The sequence below is a fragment of the Bubalus kerabau genome, chromosome 21 (assembly GCF_029407905.1).
Source record: "Bubalus kerabau isolate K-KA32 ecotype Philippines breed swamp buffalo chromosome 21, PCC_UOA_SB_1v2, whole genome shotgun sequence".
Taxonomy (NCBI): domain Eukaryota; kingdom Metazoa; phylum Chordata; class Mammalia; order Artiodactyla; family Bovidae; genus Bubalus; species Bubalus kerabau.
In genome coordinates this window covers 51,332,315-51,346,588 of record NC_073644.1, presented here as the reverse complement: position 1 = coordinate 51,346,588, position 14,274 = coordinate 51,332,315, and the positions used below count along the sequence as shown (strand labels likewise).

Genomic DNA, 14,274 nt, shown 5'->3' with positions numbered 1-14,274 from the left:
GAAGGAAGACTCAGCACAGCTATAAATAAATAAACAAATAAAATTATTTTAAACCAACCCCCCCCCCCCAAAGCCACATTCTAAGAAGTGAAATCACAGAGAAGCTTCAGGCAAGTCTCCTTACTTTTTGAGCCTCAATGTACGGTTCTGTAAAATGGGGTTAATATCCCCCATACCTCACGGGGCCGTCTTAATAAATGCGATGATGGGGAGGGCGCCTAGACATGCAAACATATTATTATTCTAGTAATCTGTTAATCACTGGTGACATTGTACCCCCGGATGCGTTACAAAATTACTGCTTCCAAGTGCACGTTATCCAAGACAGACACTTGACACAGCAGGGTGAGATGATCTGTGTGTAAATCGAATCCTGTCTCAAACACTTTAAGGGAGCTTCCTGGGGCCACCTGAGTGCATTCCGCGAGGGGCCAAACATCTTAACGTCTGCTCAGTGCGTTCTGTTCCAGTATAACCGGGTTTTCTTGAAAGCCAAGCAATTTTTCTCGCGCGTTCCCAGAATGCTCGGAGCCAGGCTCCGTAAGGTTTTCAGCCCAGACCCGGCGCTGGACAGGAGGAACAGGGCCGGACAGCCTGCGGCCCCTCCCCGCCCTCTGGGCGGCTCCTTCCTCTCGCTTTCAGCTCGGGCGGTAGCGGCGCTCGTGCTGTGTCACTTTCGCCTTCGGAAGCCCCCAGCCGCTGCGGAACCAGCAGCTCCGGTGGCTTCCTCCCTCAGCGCACGGGCCCTGAGCCTGGGAGATAATCCCCTGTCGCAGAGACCCAGCTCTGGAAGGGCTAAGACCTGCCTGCGCCCGGCTGGGCAGTCGGCAGCCGGCACCCGTGCCGGAGGTAGCTCCGGGCGGAGCGCGCAACCCGGCGGGCCGGGCAGCCTTCGGCCTCCACTGTCTCTAGGAGGAGGAATTGGGAGGGGGTAGTACGCGGGGCGCGTCGATTCCCTCCAGGATCTGCGAAGGCAGCGGCAGGAGCGGCCGCGCGCACCCACAGCGCGCCCCGGGCCAAGGGTCAAGCGAGGGGGGCGGGGGCGCGACGCACAAGCGCCCCGCCGCTTCTCCAGGCCCAGCCAGACCAGCCCGCGGCGCCGCCGAGTAGATGGCCAGCCTGCCGGGTCCGGTTGGGGCGGGGGGGGGTGGGGGGTGGGCGTCGGGGACTCGAGGAGAGGGACCGCGGCACGTCTCTGGCCGGGTCCTCTCTCACCGACCCGGCTCACACGCAACCCCAGGATCTCCCCGAGCCCCCGGCCGCACGACCCCTACTCTCCAAGGAACCAGGGCGCTGGCGCGGACACACACATGACTACGAGCCCCGGCGGGACCGATCCCCGCGGGGGCTCGGGGCCCACGCGCGTCCCCACTACGCATCGGTCTGCGGTCCCCGCCCCCCCGCCGCGCACACACGCCAGAGCGGTGTGTACACAAACAGCTGGGCGGGGGAGGCGACGCCTCACTCCTTGAGTGGGGATGCACACCGTGCCGCCAGCTACCCCTCCCCTTTACACGCCGCACCTCCCTCTCTGTTCACACCTGCACCCCCCCCCCCAACACCTACCCTGAAAACTACGCGAAACCAAACAGCCAAAGCCGCCCAGATGAGGGGCTCAGACCTCCACCACCTCCCTCCCCCGCCACAACTGTCATTTAACATCAGAGGAGAGACGGACCCAACTCAGATGCGCGGTCCCCGGGACGCCTCCCGCAGCGGTACCCGGGCTCCGACATGCGGCCCTCCAGGGCACCAGATCTCCGCTGCAGCCGAACCACCGCCCCCCTGCCCGCCGCCCACGATCCCCCTCTCCGCCCCACACACACACCCCACCAGGACCCGCGTCCGGGACAGTCACCTGCTCGTTAAAGAACCCGAGCCGGAGCCCACTCCGCTCCGGCCCGGGTCACCAGCCACCGCGAGCTGGCTTTTCAGAGCCTGTCAACTTAACCCTGACTCCGCCAGACAGGTCTGTTCCCCAGGCCCGATTACACAGGATGGCGACAGGAATAAGAACGTAGAAAAAGAAAGGAGAATCACTGCCGTGGGGAAGCTCCAAAGCTGCGACCGCAGTGAAGCCAGCGATCCGGCTTCCTCCTCTGCTCCCACCCCGGCCCCGCGACCCCCGCGGTCCGCGGGCTCACCAGGGACGGAGGGAGGGTGCAGCCTGTCTAGACGACAGACATCTCCGCGCCCGCGGGGACGGGCGCGCACACACACACACACACACACACTCACACGCGGCCGCTGCCACAGACACAATCGGTCGCCGGAGGACGGAGGGGCAGCGTGAAGACACTCCTAGGGTCCCTCCGGGAGCCGCGAGCGCGGCAGCCTCCGGCCCCTAGCCGCCACCCGGAGCCGCGCTCCCTACCTCCGCCGACTACGGTCAGAACAGCTGCAAGTTTGGCCGGTTCCTGAACCAATGCAGCAAATGCGGGCTTCAAAACAAAAGGGAGAGGAATCACGCTCGCTCGCTCGCTTCCTCCCTCCGGGTCGGAATCCGGCACATGACAGCGGCTACACCGCGCGGCTCCAACGCGAGCCGGGCTTCAACCGTGCACCCCCTCCTCACCCCACGCTGAGAGCCCCCCTCCTCCCCTCAGGGCTACGGCTCCCCTACTGGCGGGGAACCGGATGAGAAGGGGCAAACCTGAGGAGGGGGCGAGATCTCAGAGTGCCGTCCCCGACAGAGGCGGGGACGCAGGATGGGCGCGGACGCCCGGCTGCCCCGGGCGCAGGGTGGGAGGAGGAGGTAGGGGGCTAGGGGGCTAATTGTTTGGAGTGGTTTTCCCGGATTTATCTGTAAGCACGCACACGTCACAGAGCCCTTCCTCACCGGTCCCGGAATCGACTTGCAACGGGAGATGACTACACGGGAGGGGGGGGGGGGGCGGACGGTCGGGGAGATGCTCACCTCGGGGTTCCTCAGGCCGCCGCTCCGAGCCCGAGTCGGGGGTGGGGTGGGGGGGTGGGGGAAGGGGGCAGGGAAAGAGAAGGGAGGGAGGAGGCTCTGGAGAGCCGATCCCCCGTCCCGAGTTCCGCGCGTCCCGGCGGCGGAGGGGGGCCTCCGGCGCCCCAGCGCACAAACCCAGCCGCGAGGGGAGGGAGGGAGGGAAGGGAAGGAGGGAAGGAGGGGCGGGCGGGGGGAGGGAGCAGAGGAAGGAAAAAAAAAAAAAAAAAATGATCCCTGCTCTGACACAGGGAAAGAGAATGTAGGAGGGTGACGTCCAGGCCCCGCCCTCCCCTCCGGCCACGTGCAAAGACATGAAAGGAACGAGGGCGGCGGGAGGCCTGCTGGGTAATGTAGTTCGCCTTTCTTTCCTGGGATGGCGGGCCCTGGAGAACCGGGGCGCCGCCGGGGCGCGGGGGCAGGCCGCCCGAGCCGCCCAGATAGCAGGTCTAGCCTCGCCGAAACCCCACGCCCGACGCCCGATCCCCACCCCACCCCCAGCGCGCTGGCGCCGCCCCGCGTGGGGACCTCAACTGGGGACTTGGGCGAGGAAGGAAACATTTGATTTTAGGGACAGGACGGCTTTAAGGATGAGGACTTCCTTGCTCTTAAGTGCTAAGTCCGTCCTTAGAGCAGATAAAAGGGAGCGTTGTGTACGCCCTGGGCGGCCCAAGGGCAGTTACTAATGCTCTATTAAATGCTACCGTCTGTTACTGAAATGCGTATGTTATAATTAACATTTGAACATCTCAGTGGCAGGGGCGGGATGTTGTAATTAGATATGCACTTTGCAACCAATTAATTTTCCATTGGCTATGCTAAGGGCTAAGGCAGGGGACTTGGTGGACCGGAGACTTCAGCGCAATGGGTAATTCAGTAATCACTTTACCAAATCACCAGTATTTTCCAAGTACCTGTTAGGTGCTGGGCACTGGGCTTAGCACAGAAAAGCCTTCTGGAGAAATATATGATGCTGTACACCCTCCAAGCAAAGGGGTTATGAACTCCCTTAAACTCAAGGAAAGGGATTATAAACTCATGGAAAGGGGTTATAAACTCATGGAAGTGACATAGTATAGCTGCTGAAGAAAATTGTTTATAAATTCATATAACATTTGGTGAGCACTTTTCACAGACAGAACAGATCTGGGGATGCCAAGACAGGTGAGACCCTCAAGGAGTTCAAAGTCTAGAGTAAGGACTGCAGTCAATGAAGGTATAGGGTATAAGTCCACACTTAACATAGGTATAGGCATAAAGTGCTATGGAACCCTCAGGAGAAGCAGCCAGCCAGGATAGAGCATGGATGCGAGTAGCAGAGGATCAAGGAAGGCTTCCTTGGAGGAGGCAGTATGTTAGGTAAGAATTACTAAAAAATGTTAACAAAGGCAAAAGAAAGAGTTGACCTCTGAGAAGGCTACAGGGTATAAAGACTCCAGACAGAGATAAAAGAGCAAATTCTGAAAGTCCTAGCAATTTGGCAGAGCAAAAGGGAGTCTCCAAAAGGGGGATCAGGGATGAAGGGTGGGTCTAGAGGGCAAAAAGAGCCTGGGATGGCTTTTCACCAGGGGTGGGGCTTGCAGTGGGCCTTGAAGGAGGAGTGGGATTTCTTTGAAAGCAGAGAGCATGTCTTCCTGGTACGCGCCAAGCCATCAGAGGAAAGCAAAGCAGCGTCTGCAGCCATGTCTGGCTCTTTTGACTCTCGGACCAAAGGGCATGGAGGTGGGTCATCCCCTCCCTTCCAGAGAAAGGCAGCAGGCCCATAGTCAGGCATTCATAAGAGGTAGAGTGGGTGTCAGAAGCCACGCCAGGCCCAATCCCCACGGTGAAGGAGCATGTTTAAGTACACCTGACTCTTCCCGCTGCTTTGTCCCTCCTAGCATTTATGCCTCATTGGCTCAGCAGTTATTTTTGCGCTTTTAACATCTGCACAATCACCCAGGTTTACAAAATATGCACGAATAGTACCAGAGTCTATCCCCTCAGCAAATGCCCCTTTACCCACCTTTTGTTGTCAGTGGTGTTTTGCACATTGTGTGATAGGCCTGCTACTTCGAAAGGCAGAAGAATGGAGTTGTCTGGGTCTTGGTTTTGCCTGTGCTGTAAATCACACCCCCAGAGGTGAGGAGAGGCTGAACGATGTGCAGAATGCAAAACACCCGTGGAGAGTGCTTACCGGCCGTTAGGAGGCTGCGCCTGCCGTGAGAGGGCCAGAGCAGACAGCATAGACTCCTCAGTCAGCCTGACCCCTCAGCCTGAATTCCAGGCATGACACTTCCTGGATCTGCGATCTTGGGCTGTTTACTTAACCTCCAAAAGAATGGCCTTGGGCAGCTCGTTCAGCGCCCTTTTTTGGCCTTATGAGAACCCGTGGTGGCAATGCATTTGCATTGGTTCTGTGTCTCAGCAGCTCTTTGTGATGGCTGATTCCTTTCCCTGTCCCAGGGTCTTTCTGGGCCAGGAGAATGACCCCTACGTGTTTTTTTGTTTTTTTTTTTTTCTGCAGTTAGGCCAGCAGAGCTGGTGCTGCAGGGAGAATTTCTTCACACATGTTCATGTGTGAAGTTGGTTATGGTTGTGTCTTCAAGGAACCTTCACGCAGCTTTAGTCGTCACCTCCCAAGGGCTTAGCTCTCCTGCCCTGCCCTGCCCTGAACTCAAGGCTCCTTCTCTAGATGGTGTCTCTGGGCTCCCACAGGCCTTCTTTCCACCCAGCAACACTTACCTACTGCTTTCTGTATCCTAGAGCCTGCCTCTGCTTTACCTCCACTGATACACCTTCATCAATGGACGATAAGACCCTCTTGGCAGTCTCTCCTCCAACTATGACTTCTTTGTCTTTTTATCTAGAGTTTTCTGAATTGGCCGTTGCTGATGGGGACTTCAGGCTGGAATGGGAGTCTCTGAGAGGAAGACTCTGTGGGTCACTCATTCTGGAAATTGTGGGTTTCCTCCCGTATGGGAGGCCTGGGCCTTAATTAATTAGTCCCTCACGTGGTGTCCTTCCTTCCCTGCTGTTGATCTATGTCCTACTTGCAAGCTTGGGTCAGAGAACCTGCTGGATGCAGAGTCAATGAACTGGCACTGGAATTGGTTAATTGTGGCAGATTTGAGTTACTAAGAGTTGCCTTCACCTGAATTGTCACCACATAGCCTAGAAATCAAAAGCCAGATTATTTCTCTCTGTCTTAAGTAACTGCTTTTCCTAATAAATACTTTCCTAAGATACTAGCAAAAGGAGGGAATTTCTTGGCAGTCCAGTGGTTAGGACTCAGTGGTTTCACTGCCATAAGCCAGGTTCAATCCCTGGTCAGGGAACTAAGATCCCGCAAGCTGGGTGGTGAGACCAAAAAAAAAAAAAAAAAAAAAACAACCTTAAAAAAGAAAAGATATGAGCAAAATGAAATAATTCTCTTTTCTTCCTATATCCTTTTCTGACTCCAGCCAACCTTTCCTCCAACAGCCAGTGCATGTATTGAAGGCCTGGTGGGAGCCCACCCAAGCGCAGGGGCAGAGAAATGGCTTGGAAATGGTCTGCCTTCAGGAGCTGAGGACACCACACTAGCACCCGAGAGATAACAGAACTGATGGGGTGCTATCCTGTGTGAGGGTGCTGTTAAGTGAACAAAGCATTCCTAGCAGTCTGGGATGGTCAGAGAAGACTTCTGAGAGGAAAGTGAGACTGGATCCACATATATCTACCCATTGAGAAGAGGTCAGCAATGACCTAAATCCGGGCTTTGTAACATTGGCCTGGGATGCACTGCGGAAGTCGTGTCTTTGTCTGGAAGCTACAGAGTGGGTTCACCATGCATCAGTTTGGTAGCCAGTGACCCCACAGAGGGAAGGAAGTTATCAGTCCAGTGTCTTCACTCTGTTACTGTGGTGCTGGCCTGGAGAGATAACGGCTTGATAGAATCAGGTTAAATTTCACCCCTGCCTCATCTCAGCTTCCACTGTACAACCTGAAGACCAATACCTGAAAGGCAGATGGAAAGTGATCCTATAGGGCCGAAGTTGTTGGTAGAGGAAGGGATACCCCAACAGAGAATGATGCAGTTGAAAAAAGCAAAAGCCAAATAAGAAATGAACCAAAAAATATTGATTGGGTGTAGGCTATGTCTCAGGCATTGCAAGGTACAGTGAGGAATTCACGTGTGAAACAAGGTTCCAGACCCCACCTGCCTCTGTTCTGCTGTGTGACATCTCTCTCTGGGCCTCAGTTTCCACACCTGTAAAATGGGAGGATCTGTGATTATTTCCAATCCTGAAGTTCTCCCTTCAAGAAGTTTATAGTCCAACTGGCAAAAGAAACAGAAAGTTAAGTAGCCACAAGCATAAATTTTAAGCTGTTTTAATCCAGCAGAGCAGGAAGAGCTTGTGATATTCATTTAACAAAGCCCTGAAATCCACAAGGGAACAGAACACAAGCAGATCTTGTTTCACAAGATTCAAGGATAAAAAGTGCAGCCCATGAATGGTCAAGCATTCCTCAATTTCTTTAACGTTTAAGGTCAGACCTTACAGGTCAGTGGCATGAGAGCCTCATCCATGAATGGCCTTGTCCACGATGATGACTTGGGGCAAAGAGATACACCCCCCACATGTCTGCAAGAGACATGTTTCATTATGTGTCAGGGTACACTCTTGAAAAATTGTGCCACCCTCATCTTGGGAGGGGTGGCCAGGCTTATTGGACCAGGGGTGTACACTCGATCCAAGGGACTCCAGACCATTGGCTGGGCCTGGACTTAAGTGGCTCCAGCATATGAACTGAACCAATCAGATTCCCTTTTGTAAGAATCTGCAGGGAGAGGCTGAGAGACCACTGCTCATTGGTGATTCTGCTCAGTCAGGTAATGGGGCGCGGGGCGGGGTAAGGCTGTGGCCTTAGTGGGGCAGGTTGGGAGGAGTAGGCAGAGGAGGCTGATAAAGGAGTGGGGAAGGGAGGCAGAGACATGCGTGGAGTAGCCTCAGTTCCTAACTCCGATTCTCAGTCCTAAGGTGATCTATCAAACCTCTCTTTGGTTCCTTATATTTCTATATCCTTAGAGTAATTCCCTTTACTTTGTGCTAGGCTGAGTGGCTTTCTGATTTTTGTAATCCAAAGACCCACATCTGGAACAGCCTGAAAGAGAAGAAGTGCAGAGAAAGTTACAGCTGTCATGATCCATGTAAAGGGGGAATTTCCCCTCCCGAAGAGGTTCTTCCTTTTTCTATCCTAGACGTCTCCCTCTTCAACTAATTGATAATCCCTGTCTCCTAAATATTATTCTGAAATGTCTGCAAAAGAACTTGGCCTTGAACCTTCCACAGTCGCTAAATCCCCTTTTCCAAGAAAAACAGATAATATATTAATCAAGCAATTACTATTTGCCAGGCGACAACCAAAACACTTTCTGTGCTTTTTTTCATATAGACTACATTGCAACTTTTACAGTGGAAGGAACTAGACTAGGAGGGCTGACAGAACTTGCCCAGGGCCAGACAGCCTTCAAACAGACGGTGGTCCACACCAGGCGGTGGACCTGAGTCAGGGAGCTTAACCACGCCCCCTTATCTCCAAACATCAGCATCCACCTTCTCTACGTCCCCAGCAAGCACCTCTCCTCTAGCTGCAGGCAACATCCTTTTTCCTCACTGGTGCAATTATAATGGGGTGCTTAGACTTGCTAGGTGTGTGTGCATTTGTTTGTCTATATCTGCCCCCAAATGATTCTACTCTGGAGAAGAATGATCATTGTTTGTACCGCTCATCAGTCAAAAAAATTTTTTGATCTGCCTCTATATTTCTCTGGCTTCCTTGATGGCTCAGACTATAAAGAATCCACCTCCAATGCAGGAGACCTGGGTTCGATCCCTGAGTCAGGATGATGCCCTGGAGAAGGGAAAAGCTACCCATTCCAGTATTCTTGCCTGGAGAATTCCATTTTGCCTATTATATTTTCCAAAATAGACTTTTTCCTTCCAATTTTATTGAGATATAATTGACATAAAAATAGACATTTTAAATGATGGTCTAAAGATGAAATAAACATTTTAAAATAATTTTAAAATTTTTATGAATTTATGATTCAAAAGTGCTTTTGTTCTTAAGGAGGCTTATTTTTTGCATAAGTTTTTGATGGTAAATGCTTTTGATCATTTATTCATTTATTTAATGTTTATGCTCTTGCATTAGATTTTTACAAGCTGGTGAACACTGACAAATTATTTCTCCCATAGAACTATGACCACATGTTCCCAGACAGTATAAATATATGGTTGAGCTAATGTTGCTACACATCACCATTTTATCAATTACATAATAAAACAAATTGTCAAGTACCCAAATACTAAGTTATACAGCTCAAAAGGTATATAAAATATTGAATGTCTGCTCAATTCATTAGCAGAAACCCACTAATGATTTTTTTTTTTTTTTGCAAGAGGGGTTAGAAATCACATTTCAAACAAAACCAAGTTGGTAAACTTCAGATAAGTATGAAAAAAATTCACAAGAATTTCAGATATTTTGATAGTTTTAGCTACAATAATAAAGTATTTCTACCTTTAAAAACAAAATCTACTAAATTAAAGCACATATTCTCCATGTCCTTCACAAGACAAAGGCAACATTTTACTAAAAATACTTAACAGCCCCCTCCCATTCTTTTTTCAGGCCTTCAGGCCTTCCTTGTACAAACACTCCCAAAGTGCAAACATTAGAATTAAAATTAACTGTAGGCTTTTTTTTTTTTTTCCTTGGTCTGGAAATGTTAAAGACATTGTGCTTCTGTACAATATAGATTTTCAAAATAAAGGTCTTCTACAGCAACACAAAACAAGGTGTTTTAATATAGGGCGATATTAAATACTCATTATAAGTCTTGGTTAATTTAAAAAGGGAGCAGATCTGATATATACTGACATGAATGTGGGAGATATAAACATATTGTGAGCAAACAACCTCAGAGGCCCTTCGTTCTATCTTTGAAATGATGAGAGAAATGAACCACATAAAGCGTTCGTGGTTCCTGGGATTTGTTCTATGTGATACTCGAACTTCACAAGTATCATGCTGAGTATCAAAATACTCCTAGTCTTTCTAAATTTCTTATATGTTAATTAGATTCTGGCGTGGAAACAGATTTAAAGACATGACTCAACACCGCATGTTTTCAGGAAAGGTCAATTGGTACAAATTATAAGCACATTTTAAATGCTGAACAGCATGAATTCTTTGCTAGTATCCAAGTAAGTTGAACATACTTACTTGAACAGAGGTTGCAATTCTGCCAAGCTGATGGCCTGGTAAAACTGCTTTTCAACACTCCTGTGGAAGCTTCAGGCTCCCCAGGTTGCGCTAGTCATAAAGTAGCTGCCTTTCAATGCAGGAAATGTAAGAGACATGGGTTTGATCCCTGGGTCGGGAAGATGCTTTAGAGGAGGGCATGGCAACCCACTCCAGTATTCTTGCCTAGAGAATCCCATGGACAGAGGAGCCAGTCGGACATGACAGAAGCAACTTAGCATAGCATAACATAGCATGGAAGCTTCATCAGACTTATTCACCAAGCCAGTGTGCTGTCTAATATCTACGACAAATTCCATCCCATCTCAGATTCCATTTCCGAGCAATGGCATCACACAGCCGGTTTTATCAAATGCAACAGTTGTTTCCATGACCATTGGAGTCTTTGAAGCACAGCCGCATTTTAGGACCATACTTCCCCAAACACAAAAGCTGCTTGCTGTTCAAAGCTCCTAGCCACTTTTGTCTTATGAACTGTACTGTATCTTCATATTTCATTCCACCTTCAGTTACTGCTAGGGTGACAAGTGCTGGAACTCTGCAGAGGCCTGCCACACAACGAATAGCGATGCAATGACCAGGGTCTTCACAAAACTTAATTTTCACAAGACAGACAATCGTCGACAATCTGGCTAGATGGTTGTGTGCCATTTTCAAAATGCCAGTTGAGAACATGGATGCCTTCTTTCTCCACAGGGGTAAGAGTCATAAGTTGCTTCTATAAATAGTTCCTTTATACATTTTATATATATATATTTTTTAATATATATTTATATATATATATAAACTGTATATATAGTTCCTCTATAAATTTGTTTAAGGTCACATTAGTTGGATTGTGTGTAATAAAGTCTCATCTTTCTGTATGTAATTTCCACAGGAGCTGGGTGGTTCATTTGAGCCACGTTTATTCAGTTAAAAAACACTCAATAGGGATATGAAAGAATTTAAAAAATTGAATACAGAAGTGATGCAAAGATACTGAGTCTACTTCAGTATACTCCACTTGAAATTCTCAGTCCTTTCGAGTATGAAGTTGGGAGTAATGGGAAATGCAATGAACCTCAAAACAAGAAGCAGCAATTCTTCAATCCAGTAATGCTGAAGCAATAGAAAGGAAGTACCCTGAGGTTTACCCCATCCAGGTTCGACCTCTTGTAAAAAACACTCTGAGAATTTCAATTCAACACTTCTGTGTCCAGGTTAATCCCTCTTATGGGGGCTTCTTGATGGACTAATAATGTATTTCTACAGTTCACTTGTCTGCGTAGAGGTTGTGCTATGCCTGGTAGTAATCTCCACTGCCCTTCAGAAACTCTGTAACTGTGTGACCGAGAACACCTCAGAACTGCTTCCCTCCAGCCTGTTCTCTTGCTGTAGGTTTAGTTATCCAGCGGCTTTCCTGGTGGCTCAGCAATAAAGAACCCACCTGCCAGTGCAGGAGACATAAGAGACATGGGTTCGATCCCTGGATCAGGAAGATGCCCTGATGATTAATGTATAAGTAATGCTATCTCAGCCATTATATATAATAAATCACTGGTTTAAAACACAATAAAAAAAAACACAATAAAATAAAAAGTACTAGGGTAATAGATGGGAGGACATGGCAACCCACTCCAGTATTCTTGCCTAGAGAATCCCATAGACAAAGGAGCCTGGCAGGCTACAGTCCGTGGGGTCGCACAGAGTCTGACAGGACTGAAGCAACTAATCAGCAGCAGGTTTAGCTATCCCAAGAAAGGTCCACTCTTAGAGATTCACTCTCAGGTTCCCAAATGCCGCATAAGTTTAACATAAATGTGACCATCAGTAAACATCACAATATTTTCTTCTGGAACTCCAGTGGCATGTTTTGGGACACACACACTTGGGGCCCACACACCAAACCCTGGATTTGGAATATTTGTCATGTTTCCTAATTTGTTAATAATACAGTGATCTCAGGAAATAATGAAGAGGCAGTCAGCTAAATCCGACTGTTTCATTCCTTTTCTGACTTATCTATTACCCTGCTACTGCTGCTGCTGCTAAGTCGCATCAAACATGTCCGACTCTGTGCAACCCCATAGCGGCAGCCCACCAGGCTCCCCAGTCCCTGGAATTCTCCAGGCAAGAACACTGGAGTGGGTTGCCATTTCCTTCTCCAATGCATGAAAGTGAAAAGTGAAAGTGAAGTTGCTCAGTCATGTCCGACTCTTAGCGACCCCATGGACTGCAGCCTACCAGGCTCCTCTGTCCATGGGATTTTCCAGGCAAGAGTACTGGAATGGGTTGCCACTGCCTTCTCCCATCTATTACCCTAGTACTTTTTATTTTATTGTGTTTTAAACCAGTGATTTATTATATATAATGGCTGAGATAGCATTACTTATACATTATTCATCCAGGTAAACCCATTAATAAAATTAAAAACACACATTTCTGTATCATTAAAAAGTCTGTAGAAACACTATTGGAAAAGTCATTGAAATGACCTCTTTTTTATAACTCTAGTGTTTACTAAGGTACATACGATGTGTTCGCTCTGAGTTAGATATCATGCATACATGCAGGCTTAGTCACTCAGATGTGTCCGACTCTTTGCGACCCTATGGACTGTAGCCCAGCAGGCTCCTCTGTCCATGGAATTCTCCAGGTGAGAATATTGAAATGGGTTGCCCTTTCCTCCTCCGGAGGATCTTCCTGACCCGGGAATTAAACCCACACCTGCTGTGTCTCCTACACAGCAGAGTGATAAGCACACACAAAAATGTGCAGACAACTAGGCTTACAGGACATCAGTTCAGAAAAGAGACAGACACACCTTAAGCAGACATGGCAGTGTAAGACTAAAGCCTGAAACATGCAGGATGAGCAACATAGGCAGGTTATTGTCCAGAGAAAGGGAATCTTGAGGGCTGGGGGGAGGGGAAAGTTTGACCGGAGAAATGGGACCCAAGACAGGTCTGAGGCCTGAGCGTGATTTGCATGGGAAGGGGATAAGCAGGGAAGGGGCTGTCCCATGGGTGGATGGCAGGAGTTTATAAGTGGGAACTAGCAAAAGGAAGAAGGAGGCAGTTAGTCCAGAAAGGCAGTGCTGTGGAGCTGGTTGGAGCCTGGACTCATGACGTACACAGACCAGAACGTGAATCTCGTTGTCACCTTTTATAACCGGGTGACAGCCTTGGGCAACTTGAGCTCTCTGTCCTCTCTAAATCAGAAAAGTAATTGTGCTTTCCTTGGTAAGTTGTCACGAGGATTAAGAAACTCACGTATAGAAAGCACACCGTAAGGGCTCAGTGGTGGTTAACTTTTCTTTTTCAATTGTTGTTTTTGTTGTTATATTGGGGATAGGCTGAGTGGGATCTTGAGTGAAAATCTTGGCAATTTGGACTTTATTCTGTGGCCCAGGAGAGTGGGGTTAGATTTTGTTTCTGAGTGGTAATTTGGACAGTGGAACGTACCGCAGTCCTAGGCCCAGCGAGTCCAGTCTGGCCTGAGCTGAGGTCCCAGTAACCCCATCGGCACTTTCAGTGCAAGCTCTGCTACTTCTGCAGTCCTTGGGGTCTCAAAGAGCTGGACACGACTGAGCGACTGAACAAGAACTGCCAGTTCAGCGGAACCTAGGGGATAAGGAAGAGACTGGGTGCTCTAGGGGCTAATGTGGAGTCCCTCCTCCACCCATGGGCAGATACATATACCCACATTCCTCTTGTTTTTCCGTGTTGACAGTATTGATCAAAAATTTGTTTATACTCCACTCTTTCCAGAAAGGACTTGAGACAGCTTTTTAAATTCTAAAATTCACCTTGTATATGAAAATAGGAGTTTACACAAAAGATATTTTATGAGATGCTTACCCCTTTTACAAAAGGAGTAACCATACTTTCTTTAAATAGCAGCTCATCTGGTACATTCAACATCAGAGCTGATTGACAATATTTTGCTCTGTCAGCAACTTTTCTGGACTGCTTTGATGGTATAAATATGATTCACAGCATTGACTGGTTTTGATCAGGTTTGGTACTTGAATAAAGGGTACTTAA

The 14,274-nt window shown here is 48.9% G+C and overlaps 1 protein-coding gene and 1 pseudogene across 2 annotated transcripts in view; both read right to left on the bottom strand.

The window, feature by feature from the left end:
• CTIF (cap binding complex dependent translation initiation factor) overlaps window positions 1-2,810 on the bottom strand; it is a 316,318-nt gene extending 313,508 nt beyond the window's left edge. For both annotated transcript variants that reach the window (XM_055558868.1, XM_055558866.1), the window contains exon 1: window positions 2,375-2,810. The gene's annotated coding sequence lies outside the window, so the exon portion shown is untranslated. The remainder of the gene's footprint in view (window positions 1-2,374) is intronic.
• Window positions 2,811-10,594: 7,784 nt separating this feature from the next.
• Window positions 10,595-11,145, bottom strand: LOC129636143 (protein tyrosine phosphatase type IVA 1-like; annotated as a pseudogene).
• Window positions 11,146-14,274: the final 3,129 nt, after the last annotated feature.